This window comes from Pagrus pagrus (assembly GCF_965226575.1).
Source record: "Pagrus pagrus genome assembly, chromosome: 10".
Lineage (NCBI taxonomy): Eukaryota > Metazoa > Chordata > Actinopteri > Spariformes > Sparidae > Pagrus > Pagrus pagrus.
Genome location: NC_140194.1, coordinates 33,070,901 through 33,092,161, shown reverse-complemented (window position 1 = coordinate 33,092,161; position 21,261 = coordinate 33,070,901). Strand labels below are relative to the sequence as shown.

Sequence of the window (21,261 nt, the reverse complement as noted above, 5' to 3'; positions counted from 1 at the left end):
CTGCCATCCAGGCGGCCTCCATGGACCCTCGGTTAAAAAAATCAATGGAGAAGGACAGGTATTGTAGATAAGGGTGGACATTGATATTACCTTATTCCTTTATCAATGTGAACTAATGTGCTGGGCTGTGGTCTAGCTAATAAAACAATGTGTATATTCTTTTCAGACTGGAGAGACTTTCTGATGATGATTATAGAAAAGCAGAGCAGTTTGTCAGAGTTATGAAGATACTTTTGTTGTGACCAGCCACATGGTTCTGACGTCGGATCGGCCCGCATGCAGCTCAATGCTTTGATGCGGCTTCCTTGCACTACAAAAGCCTGATGAACAAAGGAAAGTGCAACGACTCTTAGGTCCAGTAGGTGGCGCCTGCTTGTCACAGCCCCCAGGTTGGAAACTCCCATCTCCCATTGTCTGCGTGCGCACCTGAACGCGTCACATCCGCGACACCGGAGGAGATAAATACAGCGGCAGACCCTTTTCAACTGGGAGTTGTTTAGAGTTTTTACAGAGTTTCCAGAGTTTCCACAGTCTTAGTAGCCCCAGAGTTACGAGTTGCGGGAAGCATCGGCTTCCATATGCAACTACTACTCAGGAGGGGGCCTACAGATGTCTGGACTAATTTTTCCCATCTAGGCCGCAGTCTTTCATCTCGTCGGATGAGCCAAAACTGCGCCGTGTTCACCGAACACGCTCGGGATCCTGAAAAGATGCTGTGCAACCAGCCTCTCTTTACCTGCCTGCAGAAGGAGGATACTTTAATTTTTCCACAAGAAAACGGCCGCTTCTGCCCGTTTTCTTATTGCCCGTCGACCACGCTGTCTTAACAGCCAACGCAGAAACTGCAACCCGCCTTTAATCCACGCCGAGGAAGCGAGCTGGATTAAGGAAGACACGACTACAAGTGAGGCTTAATTAGTGTCTGGGCAGATACTCTAAGTTAGCGTGTATTGTATGCTTGTGAGCTACATTATTGTTTGTGAGTTTGTGGATCGCCGTGTCCCTCTTTTTATTGCTGTTTGTTTTACGTGGTAAAACATGTTGTTTGCTTTCAGTTTTCGCTCATTACGAGCTGATTTGAGCCCCTCCACGCCGTGGAGCGGGAGTGTTAGCCTAGCCGCCGCTAAGGGCGTTGGCCCTTTGTCTTTGTCTCTCTCTCTCTCTCTCTCTCTCTCTCTCTTTAACTAACCCACATGTACATGTACACACATTAGGAGTTTCACATGCACACACATAATCTTATGAGCGACCTGTTGGAGACTTATGGTTGAAGACCTCGCTATAACATAAGATATGTGTGTCTCGTGATATCTCCCTTTTATGACTTAAGAGACAGAAGCCTCGTGGTAGCACGTCCACCTTTTGTGGGACCGTAGGTCACCTTCCCTACAAATTCATCTCCTGTGCATCAAAGTGCACACGAGTCCAACGGTGGTGTAACCATTGCCGTTGTTCAAATCTCGCGCGTTCGTTCAATTGACTAGCTTTAGGTGACGTATTCACGTGCACCATTTTTGGAATTCCAGAAATATGATTCAGCAAAATCTATTGTCCCTTTGAATTTGTACCCACGCGTGACTTCTCCAAGTCACGTGTCGGCCATTTGTTGTAGTGGAACGAACGTGAGTTCCCATTTCCTGTTCGGCCATTTTTGTAGTCCTTTCAACGGAACACTCCGTGACGTCACCCTCCAAGGGAGCGTGACCGCCATTTTGTTTCTTTGACTTCAACCACCATCTTGGCTCCTCTTTCTTTGTCTCTGTCACACACACACACACACACACACACACACACACACACACACACACACACACACCCATGCTTGTTTGTTATTTGTGCTTGAGTTTGTCTTAGTTTAGTTTCATAGTTTAGCTGCTTTGGTTGAGTAATTGATTGGTGTTTATTGAAAGTATTATTGATTTAATCAATTTGCTAACAATAATAAAGTCTATTATATTGTACATAGCAGTTTTCTGTGATTATTTTGTGCATATGTTTTGTAACATTTATTGGTTGTGATGGTCAGTGCTCAGATTCATTTCCTTCACTGTTCCTTTAATCGTAAATATTTTACAAATATTTACATTTAAAGTGAACCCTTCTTTTGAGACTAATTTTGGTCTGGTTATTGGTCCCTGATTTCAGGGTGGTGCCCCTGTTTTAACGATTTGAAGATTAATGTTATTAATTTTTATTTTATTAATTTTAATAATTATTTTCAATAATTATTCATTCCTGATAACCACACCTGCCCTACCATCCATTCCCAACACTTTATACTTCAACCATCTGCATCTCTGCTGAAAGGAGTCCAACTTTGGGCCAGATTCTGCCCATCTTGGGGAAACTCCAGCACCACTTCACAGTTACTGATGAGGACTCCTCCTTTACACAGACCATCAAGGACAAGATCTGGGGTGACCTCTCAAAACGATACCAAGTATGTAGCATAATCCTGTAGATTTCTCAGTTGTTTTCATTAGGTATACTCAGAGACATGACTACTATACTATGTTTTTGTCTTGCAGGATGAGGGCATCAGGCAGTTCTTGGAGGAGGGCACAGCCTTAGACCCAAGATTCAAGACAAAAGTGGCCGATGAAGTGTGGACCAGACTAGAAGAGGAGCTGATAAGTAGGACCTCACAACAGGTCTTTATTGTTATTGATAATATTGTATTCCTCTTCCATCGTAGATCAGTTTATATGAATCCCATACTCTATTGAATACAGAATAAAGGTGTAATGACCCAGGCCCAGCAGATGGAGCAGGAGCTTGAAGGGACAGCTGCTGACCATGATGACAACTCGTCTGATGAAGACTGTACAGCTGCAGTAGCAACACTGGTAAAATAAAAATATACGAAGACATCCTGTTTCCCCCCCTTTTCATTTTCAGAACAAAATTATCTTGTTGGCATCTATTCTGATTGTCTATTTTCTTCTTCTTCTTCTTGTTTCCAGAAGAAGCCAAAGCTCTCTGCCCTTGAGGAGCTATTTGCTGATGAGGACATGGCAGTTGAAATAAGACGAGAGAACACTTTTAGCACCACAGAGAAGATCCAGGAAGAGATACAGCAGTACAGAGGTCTGCCATCTACCCTAACCTCAGTGAATCCAGTGACCTGGTGGTGGAAAGTGAGGGACACTATGCCAATGCTATCAAACTTGGCAACCAGGTATCTCTGTGTGCAAGCATCATCCACACCCTCAGAGCGTACTTTTTCTACTGCTCGAGACACCATCAGCCAGGAGCGGGCTTGTCTGTGTCCTGAGAAAGCAGACATGTTGATTTTTCTGAAGAAAAACTGCTAAGTGAAAAGGTTCTCAGTATGTAGCAGTGAGCATTAGACATTGACTTCTCACTTGTTTGCAAGTGTTCTTTTGCACTGGAAATTATTCATGGTTTATTTTTTCTTTAAGAAAACTGCTTGGAGTGGAAAAATACCTAAGCTGAAAAATAAAACTCAAGATTTGTAATGTAATGTGTTATGTAATTTTCTTTTTGTTAGGATTGATAAAGTCGGAAAAAGTATCGTTCAGGAACCGGTATCGAAGTGAAGGTATCGGTATTGGTACCGATATCGAAAATTTTTGATTGATACCCAGCCCTACTCCTGATGTGACTTGGGTTGTGGGAGGAGTTGTGGTTGATCAGGGGCACCTGGGCCCAATGTTCCTGAGATTATAAAACCCATGATTCATTCATTCATTCTCTCTCTCCTCTCCAGCAGATGTCCCACGGGGTGATGTGGCAGCCGCAGTTTTCCTAAGTTCCATTGCGCTCAGTTCATGCACTTTACAACATACATCCATTACATTTTACACACATGCACATCCTACATTACTGATAGTACTGATGTTCACATCCCATTTGTTCATTATTTTCTTTTGTTGCACATTTCGTTGCCTTATGTTAAATAAATATACTTTGTTAAACCTCGATAATTCTGTGTGTCTCCCGTCTTCTCATGGCCCAAAGAGCCAGGTTATGACAAAATATACATACATAATTACATAAAAGGTGACAATTTTTGGTTGAATAATTTGTAACATTATTGTTGATTTTCAGATTTTTACAGGGATTAAGGCTGCGTCACATTGATCTGATACAGGATGGCTTGTGTGGTAGCAGTGCTACCTTAACAAAGGTGACGAAGGCACTGAAGAAAGTCTGTATCAAAGCCATAAAGCGCCACAGACAGAGGGGCAGAATGACCATTGGTGGACCTAGAGCATATGTGGTGATAGATGAAAGCAAATTCTGCCACAAGAGAAAGGTACTGCGCACATTTAAATTGAGCTTCATTGGATTACATTCCCATCAATATATGCAATTATTTATTCAAAGTTTGGCCATTTGCTAGTGTCCTGCCTATATGTCGAACCTGGCTTTCATTCTTAAATCGTCGTATAATAATGATTCGGTTTGAATTGGCTTGATTCAGTCCCCCTGGCACCACAGATGACGTACAGCTATTCTAGCTAACTCTGTCTTAATTTCAGAAGTTTTATTAATCTGCATTGTCCTTTCCAAATAAAAAGCCTTAAAGAGCAGTCTTGCTCACCTGGTATTCGATCAATGCATCACAATGTAATTCTCAAGACAGTCTCAATATTCTCGCAAATCTTCTAAAGCACTAACATCGACTTTGTGGTTTGTCTTATTTCAGTATGCCCGTGGACGGTTCCAATCAACCTGGAGAAGAAGCGCTTGAGTTTTTGGCATGCTTGAAATTAAAGGGAGAAGAAGAAGGCCACTGCTCAAACTTGTGAGGCAAAGATCAGCACAAACTTTGGTTCCAATTGTCCAAAAGTATGTGCACCGTGGAACAACCATCCTCAGTGACTCATGGGCATCATACAGACATTTGTCTGATCATGGTTACATACACTATCAAGTGAATCACAACAGGTACTTTGTGCATCCTGGCACAGGAGCCCACACCCAACACATCGAACGAGCATGGAGGAGCTTCAAGATTGACATATAGGGGGAATATGACTTTAAAAACTCTCAAAAAACACCATTTGTTCATTGAATGGGATCACTGGCGAGCAAAGCTGCAAAAAAAAAGGCAAACTTGCAGCCTTGTTTGCGGACATTAGAGCTGCCTATAAATTCTGAAGGACTGGTGACGATTGAGCATGTTTCTCTGGAAAGACTTTTTTTAATCAGTGTTGCACTGATTCAGCCAAAACAGTTTCTCCACTTGTTTTTAAAAATAAACACTGATTGTTACACCTGTTTACTGTTGTGATTATGTATTTTTTAGAAAGGTAAACAGTTCAATTACATGTGGCTTCATAATCACAATGTTAATTTTTTGTCTTCTAATTTTCAGCCTACAAGGAGCATACCTAAACACACGCCTACACACTTACATGAACTTGGAATATAAGTAGTCCATAACAGTGGTCCATTGGGTACTTTGTTGTCACTTTAGAAGTTCATCCAAAGGCAATAATAATTTTCATCATACAACATTAATGATCTCCTAATCGCTTTTTCTGAATTGTAAGAAATTTGGCAGAACACCATAGGTTTAATAAATTTTTAAGTGGCGAGCTGGTAGTCAAACTTCATTAAAAAATTGCATACTGGTATAATTAGTTAAAGCAACACTAGGTAGTTTTCTGACCTTAAAATAATATTTCTAAACTCAGTTAAGTGGTAGAATAACGGTTAATAGGATGAACGCTGACGCCTCTGCAGCCTGAGGGGGGTCGCGCCTGCAGAAACCGCACTGCTTAACTTCTCAGAGCGGGTAGGTACATACCTGACGTAAGGAAGTCTAGTGCGACCTGCTTTACGACACGTTTATTCATCGGTGGCTTTAGCCAGCAGCTACTTGGATTTTCTGTAAACCAACTAAAAAAGCCAAGAAGGTATTGTCTGAGGAAGCGAAGAAAAGAAAAAGAGAAAGTGATATAACATGAGCCGGACATGGATAAATATTGGACCAGCTTACACTCGGTGGAGCGAGCTGAAAGAACTGATGGCGACCGAGCCTTGATGCTACTGGATTTGTAAGTCATACATATACATATATTTATTTTTTTAATATAAATTTTTTTTTATCTTACCGACTTTTACTTTGAGTTGATTTGTTGGGGCTCTATTTGTCCACAGTTTATAACCGTAATAAAGCCGGCAGATAATCTAATGCTGTCCGTTTCGATAGCTTGCACGTCTTCATGTCGTGACTGTAAACAATGACTAACTTACTAAAACACTATGAACGTCTTGTCTTGTAAAGTTGCAGATTCCTTAGTTCATGCAGAAAATCAACATAATTGTTGAACAGTGTGGTCGGGAGGTAATGTTAGGCTATTGTTGTTATCGGTAACATTAGCATGCTACTTAGCTACTGTTGTCGTACCGAGTTGGTTGTAGTTATTACGCCAAACACAACGTCAGCTTGCACGTTTTCATGTAGTGACTGTAAACGATGACTAACTTACTAAAACACTATGAACGTCTTGTCTTGAAAAGTTGCAGATTCCTTAGTTCATGCAGATAATCAATGTAATTGTTGAACAGTGTGATCGGGAGATAACGTTAGCATGCTACTTAATGTTGTCATACCAAGTTGGTTGTAGTTATTACGCCGAACACAAAGTCAACTTGCGATTGTATTCAGTAACTCCCGAAAACGTAGTTATATTTTCAGACGTTACTAAACACATTCACGCCCAAGCGTCGTGTTTTGGAAGTAACTTAGTCGGTGCAATCACTATAACCAACTCGGTATGAGAATAATTCTAGCATGCTAATGTGCTGTGCAGCCTATATGCTAACAAACTACCAACTGCTATCTCTGAATCTAGCTTGTTTTGGCACTCGATTGAGGTTTCATGTTTTTGATGTTTCCAAACGAGGCTTCGTGATTCGCCAGCTCCGACAGCATTTTCCCCAGGGATGCTCATACAGCGACAGTATTTACGACACTAGTAACAAATAATTGCACTTCTCAACCAGCCGGGGGTAGTAATGAGTCCAAACTACCTAGTGTTGCTTTAAATTACTTTTGTGGTTTGGTCACGCCAGCCCAGCATGCTCCACCATTACACCCCCTTAGTGTTGGTGAGTAATCAGCTCTGCATTACCCAACATGTCTGCTAATGCCATTCTGTTCTTCTGATTTTGTACTTCTGTTTGCCAGCCAGTCTAGCCCTTTCCTGTAATCAAAAGACCAATATTTATGTAAATGTTGCATTACAAAATCATAATTCAACAGCTGCTGGTAAAACAGAAAAAAAAAAGATTCCTTTGGCCAGGACAGATATTTTATTCAATATAAGATGTTTGTTTTTTTCTTATAGATTTGGAGGGAATAGTATACTCATTGACCTTCCTGAAAAATGATTCATGTCAGACAGACATGGAGATAGACGGACTATTTCCAGTTTTCGACGAACTTTAGCCATTACCAGGTGCCGGAATATTTGGAGGTAAGCTATTTAAAATAGATGTCTCTTTGCCTCTGTAAGTTACCGATGTAAAAAAATTACCAAATTATCATTACATAAATGTGTTTCCTCCAGCGACAATTCACCGGCATAACGTTAGTGCCATCGTGGTAGCTAGCTAACTAAGCTAGTGAGGCTAGGCCAACAAGCCTGCCTGAGACTGAAAACCTGAAACATTGCCAGGGTGGGTCTTAAAATACGGTCCACCAGTTAAACATTGCCGTTATGTTGTGACTAGCCACCAGTGATGCCAGTAACGCGTTACTCTTATCCGACCACTTTTTTCAGTTACGAGTAATCTAAGGCGTTAATATTTCCAAACCAGTAATCAGATTAAAGTTACTTATTCAAGTCACTGTGCGTTACTATTATTTTTGTCATTTTCCTTAGTAAAAATATATATTTTTGCTTTCTTCTTGCGTCTCGGGGAGTTATGTCACTTATGCGACAAGTCACGTTTTCAGCATGAGGACAACTCACGTGAAACACCATGCAGCGATACAAACACAAACAACAATGGAGGGAGGAGAGAGATGCGCGTTTTCTAGCTTGAAATACAGTCATTATTTTGAGTTTGTGTCAGCTAAAGATGAGAATATTAAGGTTCATTGTACACTCTGTGCTGGCGACAAAGTACTATCAAGCTTCAAAGACACAACGTCAAATTTAAAGTTGCAGCACAGCAGAGTTAAGTTTACAGAGCAAGTCCCACCAGGTGGTGGTGGGACAGAGAGCTGCGAGCAAAGCCCCCACCACCCAAACAACAAATGCTGACTGACTTTGGTGCAAACAAGTGGGGGAGAGTTGAAGAAGTTGGTCAGGTGGTATGTTGTAGAGGAAATGCTGCCCTTAAAGGATAACTACCGTTTTTTACAACCTGGACCTTATTTCCAGGGTCTGTAGGTTGACCTACTACCTCTGACCTGGAAGATGTCGTCTCTGAGCTGCGCGCGCACCCGCTACAGCCCGGCTTGTTTACTTGTAGCTGCTATTGCTAGTTTGACCCCGGATGTTGATAACAGACGAGCCCGGACTCAGGGGGGAATAGCACTAGCATATCATGACAAAATATTAGTGAAATGAACTAGTTTCGTGGCAGATAATGTGTTATATAGAGGCTGTGTGTCGATGCCCCGTCACTTGCATTATATGGATATATCGGCGCTACACTGGATCTAATTTTGTCCAAACAACTTCAAATGACACCAAAGTTATCTGGGTGAGTAAATGATCATATATTTGGCTAGAAATAAGGTCCAGGTTGTAAAAAACGGTAGTTATGCTTTAAATACGGTTGACTCGCCCTCGTTTCTTGCCATAACAAACAAGATCCCTACTACTATCAATCGGCACCTGCTGAATGTAACTAATAAAGTAACTTGTAATCTAACTTAGTTACTTTTAAAAACAAGTAATCAGTTCAGTAACTAAGTTACTTTTTAAAGCAGTAATCAGTAATCAGATTACTTTTTCAAGGTAACTGTGGCAACACTGCTAGCCACATATCGTTAAATTAGCCAATTGTAGTTGTAATTTCAAGGAATGCCACGAAAAATGTAGAAAAATGGCTCCAAGAAGCCTTCAGGCTCCCAGGTCACAAGTGATCCTGCAGACGAGCAAGGTAAGAAAAACAGAGAGTGTCTTAACAGCCTGCTTTATAATTGTGGGAAAGTTGATTTGTTTTGGACAGGAGGCTTCCAAGTTCACAACATCGCCAGTACACCCATAAAAAAGTGAGAAAAGGCCAAATTAATTCCATTTCATGTCATTGACACTGGGGCTGCAACTAACAACTACTTTGATAATTGATTGTTATTCTATTAAAGCTGGAGAGTGTAAGTTATTTCTGGCGTCATTTGGTCAAAAATCAATAATAACCTTTCAGTATATTGTAATTTATAGTGTTATGACAGAACACTGGACTTCTGTGTCTCCTCTTGGCTCTGTATTCAGGCTTTAAAAAATCAGTGCCGTGACGGCAGTGTTCAGCCAATCACAGTTCATTTTACAGAGCAAGCTGTTTTGGGCGTTCCTATTGGTTGCTCGACCAAAGTCAATGCACATTCACCTTCCATCGGTGGTGAAGATGCAACGGCGGACGTCCAGGCAGGAAAAGCCGCTATCCCGGCATTACCAACAAAGGCGTACACGGCTAAGCAAGCCAAAAAAAGGAAGACCGATGTAGAGAAACGAGAGTCCAAGAGGGAGACTGACAATAGACGGAATAAATCGTGTGTAAACACTGGACAAGCATATCTGAGGTGGAGAGAGCTGAGCGATAGCATCGGGCTGAAGTTGGATTCTGAGCTTGCTGCTCTTCTCCTGGACAGGTGAGCCTCCAATGTAAGTTTTACATAGCTGATAATCTAAATGTGTGGTAGTAATTGGCTGTGTAGTTGAAATGACCGTGAATCTAATAAAGCAGGCGGTTTGTGGTCACAATTGACGAGTGATGTTGTGAGTTGATTAGCTTTATGCTAACCGTAGCCAAAGGCTCACGACAGCTACAAGCAAGTCAGAGCCAAAGTCAACGTCAAATGTATTGTCAGTAGCGTTATATATACACACGACATACAGAGGACGTGTGTCGTGTAGATATGGATGTGACAGTTATTATTTATTTTCAGGTTGCGGTGAAAAGAAAGAAGTGTCTGAATAAAGTGGTTGTCTCCGATAGTCCGTGCATGTGGGGGTAATTGTTTACTTTAGCGTTATATGTTTTATTATTCTGAGCATTCACACCTCTTTCACGTGATATATAAGTGTTGCTGTTGTCATTACATTATGCTTTATAAGTATCACGTCAGTATGACAAATATCTTAGCGTTATTAGTGCCAGACATGTAGGCTATGTCATGCTGAGACGTTAGCAAGAAATAATTGTTGTTGGTCTCTATCGGTCTTCTAAACGATGCAAAAGTAATGTTTGTTTGTTCATGCGTTCAATTTGTTCACGAGAGAAAGCTAAAGTACTTTCTTATCTGTAATTTGGCCATGGCAAGTGTATGACAGAAAAGCTCCGACGTGAATATTCCTAGCGCCAGCGCGGGTCCACGAGAGTGGAAAGTGAAAGTGTGGAGCTACGGAGTCGAAACAGGGAGGGGAGGGGGGAGCGCAGTTGTTTCCATCCCAGTCTCGTTGCGTTTTTCACACATTCTACAAACTCCAGCTTTAATTGGTTATTGATCAGATAAAAACAAAAAAGCTAAATTTGATGAGACCTGTGCTTTGTTCTTAGAAATCCTAAACAAATGGTTAATCTAGTATGTAATCCTAAATCTATAAAATGTGGTCACAGTAAGATTTAAATATAATTGTTTGAATTGTGATCTTGAAGCCCATATAACCTCCAGAGCCACAGCAAGCCCCTCTTGCCAGCGCTTGCCCCAACTGGACTTGCAGCAATTGTAAGTCAGGAGGCTATAAATTGAAAGCTGCAAAGTCAAAGGGATCAACTTCGTATGGGGGTTTTAAATGCATTGAGGGCAGCGTCCACCACAAGCCTGCCACCAGCAGATTCGACCTTACAAGGTAGAGTGAGGCTAAAAAATGATTTTGTTGTATTTAGTTTTCTTTGTGTTAAAGCTTTTTTTAATCTATATTTTTTTCAAATTGATTTATTAGGGGGGGACTATTCTCCAAATCCACAGGTTTAGTTCAGCCCTAGATTTTTGAGACACTGTTTAAACCCTGTGGACTTTTGTATCGCGGGTACACCGCTATTATTTGTCTTTATTTAACTTTGCTGAGCATGTTTGTTATTTAGTCACCACTTGGAGTCACACTTAGGCCGACCTTACACATGAAACCGTTTCATGCAAACCCATTTGCCTCACCAGGGGAGGAAAGGGCAATGTCCCCTCCGGCCCAGGTCGAGCACCTCTCATGATCCCCCTAAATCCACGAATGAAAACATACTTATGAATATTGCTTTCCATTTCTGTCAATAGATCCCCTAAATGTTACACGCGTGAAAAAGTTCCCTGTGTAATGACGGCCATATATAGTGTGTCATTCATATCTGTGGATGTATCTGCGAGAGTCTCTGTGTTGTAATGACACCATTTATTTCAGTGCCCCGACGCGGGAGGGTGCAAGTGATACCACCTCTGACACAGAGAGCTCAACGTTTGAGGACTCATCCAATGAGGAAGTATCTTAAAAGAAGAAGAAAAGGGGCATGGGCAAAAAGAAAAAAAGGCAAAGGCGCAAGGTTTCAAAAAGGGGTATGTAAATTGGATATTGTTTTGTTTGTTTATTACAGGACCATACTCGAAATCCAACTGCCTATCTGAGAGGCACGTGTGCATCCCAGAACCTCTTGCTTTGCTTGCTCGTGCGTTATCTGAATTCTCTGAGTTTTTATCAAGTCTAGTCCTCAAATCAGATAAAGTAATTATTGTAGGTGATTTTAATATTCATGTGGATGTCGTTAATGATAGCCTTAGTACTGCATTTATCTCATTATTAGAGTCTATTGGCTTCTCTCAGTGTGTACATAAACCAACTCACTGTTTTGACCACACCCTTGACCTTGTTCTAGCTTATGGTATCGAGATTGAAAATCTAACAGTTTCTCCACAGAATCCTCTTTTATCAGACCATCACTTAATAACTTTTGAAGTTCTATTACTGGACTACACACCATTAGGCAAAAACTCCTTCACTAGATGTCTATCTGATAGTGCTGTAGCTAAATTTAAGGAAATTATACCGCTGGCACTAAACTCAATGCCATGTCTCAATATAATAGAGGACTCCTCCACTAACCTCAGTTCCTCACAAATCGATCATCTTGTTGATAGCACTGCAGGCTCATTGCGAACAACACTGGACTCTATTGCCCCCCTGAAAAGGAAACCTATAAAGCACAGGAGGTTAGCACCCTGGTATAACTCGGATACCCGCAAATTGAAGCAAACATCACGGAAATTTGAAAGGAAATGGCGTTCCACCAACTTGGAAGAATCCCGCTTAGCCTGGAAAGATAGCCTTAAAATATATAGGAAGGCCCTCCGCAATGCCAGAGCAAGCTATTACTCGTCATTAATAGAGGAAAACAAAAACAACACCAGGTTTCTTTTCAGCACTGTAGCCAGGCTGACAGAAAGTCACAGCTCTACTGAACCATGTATTCCTACAACGCTCAGTAGTAATGACTTCATGAACTTCTTTAATGATAAAATTTTAACTATTAGAGACAAAATCCATCATCGCTTGCCCTCAACTGGCACTATTGTATCTTTAAACACAGGAACCTCAGAAACAGTTGTAAATTCTGACTTATATTTAGACTGCTTCTCTCCCATTGACCTCCACCAACTAACTTCGATGGTTTCTTCATCTAGACCAACAACTTGTCTCCTAGACCCCATCCCAACTAGGTTGCTGAAAGAAACTTTACCTTTAATTAGCACATCTTTACTAGAAATGATCAACCTGTCTCTATTAACAGGATACGTACCACAATCCTTTAAACTAGCTGTAATTAGACCGCTCCTTAAAAAGCCTAATCTTGATCCAGAAGCTTTAGCCAACTATAGACCTATATCCAACCTCCCTTTCCTCTCCAAGATCCTTGAGAAAGCAGTCGCCAACCAGCTATGTGACTTTCTTCATAAAAATAGTTTATATGAGGATTTTCAATCAGGTTTTAGAGCACATCATAGCACAGAGACGGCACTGGTGAAAGTTACAAATGACCTCCTAATCGCTTCTGACAAAGGACTTGTCTCTGTCCTGGTCTTACTAGATCTTAGTGCTGCATTTGATACCATTGATCATCACATTCTACTACAGAGACTGGAACACTTAATTGGCATTAAAGGACCCGCATTAAACTGGTTTAAGTCCTATTTATCGGATTGATTTCAGTTTGTACATGTTAATGATGAGTCATCCCTGTATACCAAGGTTAGTCATGGTGTTCCTCAAGGCTCCGTGCTTGGACCCATACTATTCACCTTATGTATGCTCCCTCTAGGAAATATAATTCGGAAACACTCCATAAACTTTCATTGTTATGCAGATGATACACAGTTATACCTATCAATAAAGCCAAATGAAACTAATCAGCTTACTAAACTCCATGCATGTCTCAAGGACATTAAGACCTGGATGACCTGCAATTTTCTGCTGTTAAACTCAGATAAAACCGAAGTTATAGTACTTGGTCCTAAACACCTTAGAGATGCATTATCTAATGATATAGCGAGTTTGGATGGCATTAACTTGGCCTCCAGCACCACCGTCAGGAATCTGGGAGTTATCTTTGATCAAGATATGTCCTTCAACTCCCACATAAAACAAATTTCAAGGTCTGCATTTTTTCATCTACGTAACATTGCAAAAATCAGGCCCATCCTGTCTCAAAAAGACGCAGAAAAGCTAGTCCATGCATTTGTCACTTCCAGACTGGACTATTGTAATTCTCTATTATCAGGCTGCCCTAACAAGTCTCTAAAGAGTCTCCAGCTGGTCCAGAATGCTGCAGCACGTGTACTGACAGGAACTAAGAAAAGAGATCATATTACTCCTGTATTGGCCTCTCTGCACTGGCTCCCTGTAAAATCAAGAATAGAGTTTAAAATCCTTCTCCTAACTTACAAAGCTGTTAATGGTCAGGCACCATCATATCTCCAGGAGCTCATACTACCCTATCACCCAACTAGAGCATTACGCTCCCAGAACGCAGGATTACTTGTAGTTCCTAAAGTCTCCAAAAGTAGAATGGGAGCCAGAGCCTTCAGTTATCAAGCTCCTCTTCTGTGGAACCATCTTCCTGTTTTGGTCCGGGAGGCGGACACCCTCTCTACCTTTAAGAGTAGACTTAAGACCTTCCTCTTCGATAGAGCTTATAGTTAGGGCTGGTCCAGGACAGGCCCAGGCCTGTCCTGGACCAGCTCTTAGTTATGCTGCTATAGGCCTAGTCCGGGGGACAATGACACACTGAGCTTCTCTCTCCTCCCCTCTCCTCTCCTCTCCATCTGTATACATTATGCCTGTATACATGCCCCATCTCTGCATGTCACTGACTTACTTCTTCCCCGGAGTCCTTGTGCTTTCTAGTCCTACAGGCTCCCTTGGATCCTGGCCGCGCCCGGGTCGTGGATCATGGATGCGCCCACTGCTATGGCCCTGCCTGATCGTGGATGCGCCCACTGCCATGGCCCTGCCTGATCGTGGACGCGCCAACTGCTATGGCCCTGCCTGATCGTGGATGCACCTACTGCCATGACCCTGCCTGACACCCACCACTACTGTCGCTAATATTAGTCACATCTCTGTTACATACGTTACACTACTATTATCGTACTGCATTGCTACATACCATCCTTGCCATTGATCACTACTACTGTTATCACTAGTAATCACATTTCCATGTGCATTTCATCATTATTGCTGTAATACATCTTTGTGTACTTTCACTCCTGTCAACCATCGCTTATAATTGAATACATTGTGATCTCGTTGATCTGCTCTGTACATGCGACATCTATTGCACGTCTGTCCGTCCTGGGAGAGGGATCCCTCCTCTGTGGCTCTCCCTGAGGTTTCTTCCGCATTTTTTTTCCCTGTTAAAAGGGCCTTTTTTTTGGGGCAAGTTTTTCCTCACTCGAATCGAGGGTCGAAGGACAGAGGGTGTCGTCTCTGTACAGATTGTAAAGCCCTCTGAGGCAAACTGTGATTTGTGAATTTGGGCTATACAAATAAAATTTGATTTGATTTGATTTAAAGCTGCTACACAGCCCGCGTGAGCAGCGTGGCTGAGTCACATATTTTTTTCCTTGTGACGCCTGCGATTCTCAGCAAAAATACAGTGAAAATGATCTGTGAATACTCATATTGACATCATACAGCAACATTACACCTTTCACTACAGTTTCGATGTCTATATCTGTAGAATATGTCACAGATAGGGCTGCCACAAACGATTATTTTGATAGTCGACTAATCACCGACTATTTTTTTCGATTAGTCAACTAATCGGATCATACGTAAATTGAATGTATAACATACAGTTTATCGCACCAGCATGCAGCTGCTCTTATATAACAATCATTAGCTTTCAGCTTGAAGTGTTACTTACTAAAAATGAAGACAATTAAGATGATAGTTCATTAACCCTTTAATGAAATATAGGGGTGCAACGACTAGTCGACAAATAGTCGACTACTAAATTAGTCTTGTGACATCATTGTGTGTGTATCCCACGGCATGCAATGCCACGCTAAACAGTGTTTCACCATAGCCAATTGAAATAGCTCAGAGTGAGACATCTCATTTTCCCCAACTAAATAAGAGCCATTGTTTTTTGTGCAATTCATAATCTGACTACTTTGATAGTTGACTAGTCATCGACTACTATAACGACTAGTCGACTAGTCGTTAGTGGCAGCCCTAGTCACAGACATGACAAAAATATAATTTTTTTTAATTTAAACTCAATACTTCCTGTATCTGTTCCAAATTAAAAGCCCTCTAGCGTTTCTGAGGACAGAATCGCCTTATTTATTTAACAAGACTTTTATTAGGGCCCGAGCACAGAGTTGCGTAAAGGCCCGATAGACAGGTTTCTGTGCAACGTCATCATAGACATGCTTGCCCAACTAGGGGGCAGAAAGCAGCACTCTTCACGGGATATCTAGCGGAAAAGCAGAGATGACAAGGAGTTGTGCAGTAAACTGAAACAACCACAGAAAGGATGGAATGAAAATGTTCAATATTCCGAGGGGATGCCTTTGCTAAGAATATAAGACAATTATATCCAGGCCATTAAAAAGGTGGGTTGGGGTCCTGGTGGCCAGGACGTGCAGTAACGTCACTGCAGTATAACTGTGGTTTATGAGCTGGTGAGAGCAGTGTTTTTCACTATGAGTTTCTTGCTACTGATATAACTTTCTGAACAGTCTCTAGTGTAGTGCACTCCGGTCTTCAGGTCCGCCACTTAATATGTTTGTGTGGGAACTTCGATTTGAAGTAGGCTCGCAAAACAAGCCTACTGTTAACTACTCTGCATTCGTCCGGTACAAATGCGCACCGTACCGAAAGTCCTGTACCGAAATGGTCCGGTATGAAAACGTGTACCGTTACACCCCTATTAATCGATTGTGTGATTGGTAAAATTTGAACATTCACTAGCCATTTGGCCGGTGGACAAAAAAAGTTATTTTTGCACCCTGTCTGTCTGTATCAGTCCCACCCCAAAATGCCCTATATGTATGTGTGTGTGTGTGTGCGCGCGCACGTGTGCACTAAGCTGAGAGGTTGTGTCCTGCTGAGTAGAGAGCGGAGTCGTCGTTAGCCAGCGAAGCTAGCCGCTAGCCAGTTAGCCCCCTGTCAAAGACGGGCAACCCGGTGGAGCTGAGTGCTTTGGCCTTTCCCCGCACACAGCAGCACGAAATGTGGTTACCCATCTCTTGATGATGAGAGATATTAGTTATGTCTGGAAGTGTTAAAAATTACCCTGGCCGTAGCCTTTAATGTACAAACTGTTTGACCATACAGTAGTTTTAACTTGAGTCTTGCCACCACTCCTGTACTGTCTTACGTTTCAGACAAGTGCAGTTTTAATGGCTTTTATGTGTTTGGAAATTATGTATTTTTTTTAGCCCCTTTTAGCGCAAGAGGAGGGATTACTCCAGCTAGAGTTCTCAACGGGTCGGGTCGGCCCGACAAACCCGACAGGACCCGGGGGTTCGGCTCGAAAATATAAGCAAGTGACTCGGGTCGGGTCGGACCTTGGGCTTAATTTTTTCCGCTCAGGGAAAAAAACAAACAAAAAAAACCCATTTATTAATCATTGCTGCTGTTTACCGTAAAGAAAGTCTGGCTGCTGCGTGCAACGTGCATCATGGAGAGGGGCGGGGGCAGACCTGACGCCGCTGCGTGCACGCCTATAGCCTGGAGAAGAAGATGGAGTTGGTGAAAAGTAAACTTGCCGCAGGTGAATTCACCGTCGCTACTACAGTCATGATAATACGTGTATGAGAAAAAAAAAAAGGGAGGGGGCGGCGGCGGGCCGGGTTCGGGCAGATAATTCAATGTTGATGTGTCGGGTTACATCGGGTCCGGGCTTTAAAAGCCACGGGCCGGGTCGGGTCGGGTTGTTATTTTCAGGCCTGTTGAGAACTCTAACTCCAGCTCTGATACAGAATCCACCTCATCTTCAGATGACTCTTCTGAGGAGAGAACGCAAAAAACGAAAAAGGGCAAAAAGAGAAATTTTCCCCAAAGAGGTATGTGCCCTTTTTTGTATCTCTTACTCAAGGCTGCTATGGTACTTGTACTTTATTTACAGTAGTGATAATTTTACATTTACCGGCATTATTTGTATTGTACTTTGGAGTGTGTGTGTGTGTGTTAGTGGGAAAGGGGCTGTGTAAGAAATTATCCACAAGATATACTACACATACTTCTTAAGCTGCTAAAAAGTAAACCTTTTTACTTTTGTAACCAAATCTAGGACAGCAATTTTCTTCACTATTTAGCCTTTTGGTGATTGAATTTGTCCTATGTGAAATGTCTTGTTTTGCAGTTAAAGATGCACGGTACGTCCAGAGGTACTTCAAAAAATGCAGAAGTTTGAAGTGGACTGCCAAGCACTACAACATTGACATAGCAACAACATCAAACGCCGCAGTAATTGCTGAAGTAGCTATTGCTGCCCCAGATGTGATCCCACCACCACGGGGAGAGGGGCAGACGCTACTTGCCTGCAAATACTATGAAGGCATTTATTATGGACTGCCCGAGGTGGAGGACACCATAAAAAAAATGAAAAAAGATAGACTGTTGCTCCCTGTTTGAGGACTTCAAGTGTTGCTGTTGTTGGGGCAGGGCAATATGTCATGTCAATATTATTGTGAAAGATATTGTGTGTGATTTGAGTTAATTTTATTTGTTTGTATGTGTGGTTATCCACATTAGTTAATAATAATTGTATTTCACAGATTTTAAATGACAGTTTTCTGCCCTTCCTGTTTGTAGCATTTTGTTTTTACAGTTTGTATGTGTGATTTCCCACACCAAAATAAAGTGCTGCAGGAGCTGTCGTGAAATGTTTGTTTTTTTAGTTCAGAGGAAAATACATCTATTTGGTTTATTTTATTAAAATTGGTGATTAAGGCAGCTGTTGTGTTTACAGGCTCTTGATATGGATGTTAAAGGGGAACTACCATTTTTTACAACCTGGACTTGGATGAGAAGGGGGGGCACTAGAGGGCAGCAGAGCATCAGCAGAGTGCTGTCTGCCTGATAACTTTGCCTGATAACCTGGATAACTTTGATGTCATTTGGAGTCGTTCGGACAAAATTGGATCCAGTGGAGCGCCGCATATATCCATATAATGCGAGTGATTGGGGCACCGGAGCGCAGCCTCTATATAACGCATTTTCTGCCGCGAAACTAGTTCATTTCACCAATATTTTGTTATGATATGCTAGTGCTATTCCCCTCTGAGTTGCCTGTTATCAACATCAGGGGTCTGTAGGTTGACCTAGCCGTTCAGCTTAGCCGCAGCCGTTTGTTGTTCTTTGGCCAGCTGTTCCTCTCTCTGCCTGCGCATCCTCCTTTCAACGAGCTCCTCATCCGTGTACTCTGTCTCAATACGGTAAGGACGTCCATCATAAACAAAGTCATCGTCCACCACCTCAGAATCGGAAAAATATTCAGCCATGTTGCAAAAAACTAGCAGTAGCAAACTGCAGGTAAACAAGCCGGCTGTCGCGGGTGCGCGCAGCTTTCAGAGATGACATCATCCAGGTCAGAGGTTAGTAGGTCAACCTACAGACCCCGGATGTTGATAGCAGGCAACTCAGAGGGGAATAGCACTAGCGTATCATAACAAAATATTGGTGAAATGAACTAGTTTCGCGGCAGATAATGCTCATAGAGGCTGCGCTTCGGTGCCCCAATCACTCGCATTATATGGTTATACGCGGCGCTCCACTGGATCTAATTTCGTCCGAACGACTCCAAATGACACCAAAGTTATCTGGGTGAGTAAATGATCGTATTTTATGCTAGAAATAAGGTCCAGGTTGTAAAAAACAGTAGTTCCCCTTTAATACTGCGCACTGTCAGTGTCGCTACGCTCCCCCACCAGTAGGTGTCTCCGTACTGTGTAGAGTAGAAAAGACTGCAGAATGATGTACAGAGAAGAAGAGTGTAACAGGTAGACAGGTAACGTTAGAGCCAAGCGAGTGCAGATGAAACCATGTACCTACGCAATCAGCTAGCGGTTGCTACGAGTAAATAAAGTCCTCAACAGTTCATCCTCCTGTGCTTCATCAACATAACAGCGGATACTCCGGAACTCAGGCGTGTAAAAAGTACAGGTTGTCGTCGTCCGTCACCACCACAAAGCCGCCTGAGTCGCCGCTGTGGCATCGGCCAGCACTGGTCAGCTGTTCAGTGAATGACACTGAGCAGTTCAGTTATTTGACTGACATCTGTTCATAAATTTAGGAGATAACGTTTTTCTGAAAGCTTCGATAGCTCAGCAAACCTCCAAAGAAGGACTTCCAGAGAGCAACCATCAGCTCCTCACGAGTACCGTGTGCTTGAGCTGGAGCTCGGCTACAAACAGCTGTGGAGGCCCCTGTGTGAAGAGAGGGCCACAGTGACGCATCGTAAGCCGCACAGCGCGCTTTAGCCCTGTGCTGGCAGGGCTCTGGAGCACTGGAGGCCGTCCACAAGGGTCAGAAAAGCAACCCTCTAAGAAATTCTAATAAGGGTCTTAACAGTGAGAAGGAGTTCACTTTATTTTACAGTACAGTTCCGTTGTAATGTGCCACAAATTATCCTCTAAGAAAGTTAAATAAGGATCTAACAGTGAGAAGGACTTGGATCTGTTAGGATTAAATGCATAATTTGGTAGTGAGGGTAGAATAGCGTCTAACTAGCATATTTTGGATCTGATATGGCATTGTGTGTGATTTCTAATTAGACTAAGATCTTGTAAAATGGTGTCTAATAGTGTATTAGGATCTCCGATTTGGTTTGTAATTACAGTATAATTTGGTATAATAGTGTCTAAGTATAGTAGCCTATATTTTATTTAAGTATTAAGACTTTATATGCGGTTTCAGCATAATGTGGGTAGGCTATATGTTGTGTAATTACAGTATAACTTTTCTTGTTTACTGTCTAAGATTACATTTTTTCTAGTTGTCTAATATGATACAAAGTACGGCCTGTTACGTCTTATTAGCGTATTGTTTTTGTCTAATTTGATACAAAGTACCATTTGTTACGTCTTATTAGTGTATTGTTTTGTCTAATTTGATAAAAAGTACGGTTTGTTACATCTTATTAGGGTATTGTTTTTGTCTAATTTGATACAAAGTACGGTTTGTTACATCTTATTAGGGTATTGTTTTTGTCTAATTTGATACAAAGTACGGCCTGTTACGTCTTATTAGCGTATTGTTTTTGTCTAATTTGATACAAAGTACGGCTTGTTACGTCTTATTAGCGTATTGTTTTTGTCTAATTTGATACAAAGTACCGTTTGTTACGTCTTATTAGTGTATTGTTTTGTCTAATTTGATAAAAAGAACGGTTTGTTACATCTTATTAGGGTATTGTTTTTGTCTAATTTGATACAAAGTACGGTTTGTTACATCTTATTAGTGTATTGTTTTTGTCTAATTTGATACAAAGTATGGCCTGTTACGTCTTATTGGCGTATTGTTTTTGTCTAATTTGATACAAAGTATGGCCTGTTACGTCTTATTGGCGTATTGTTTTTGTCTAATTTGATACAAAGTACGGCCTGTTACGTCT

The 21,261-nt window shown here is 41.8% G+C and overlaps 1 long non-coding RNA gene across 1 annotated transcript; it reads left to right on the top strand.

Annotated features, from left to right (window-relative positions):
- The first annotated feature begins 669 nt into the window (after positions 1–669).
- Positions 670–2,611, top strand: LOC311263746. The gene is made up of 3 exons (XR_014623399.1): positions 670–904; positions 2,308–2,440; positions 2,529–2,611. It is a non-coding gene; the product is annotated as an uncharacterized lncRNA (long non-coding RNA).
- Positions 2,612–21,261: the final 18,650 nt, after the last annotated feature.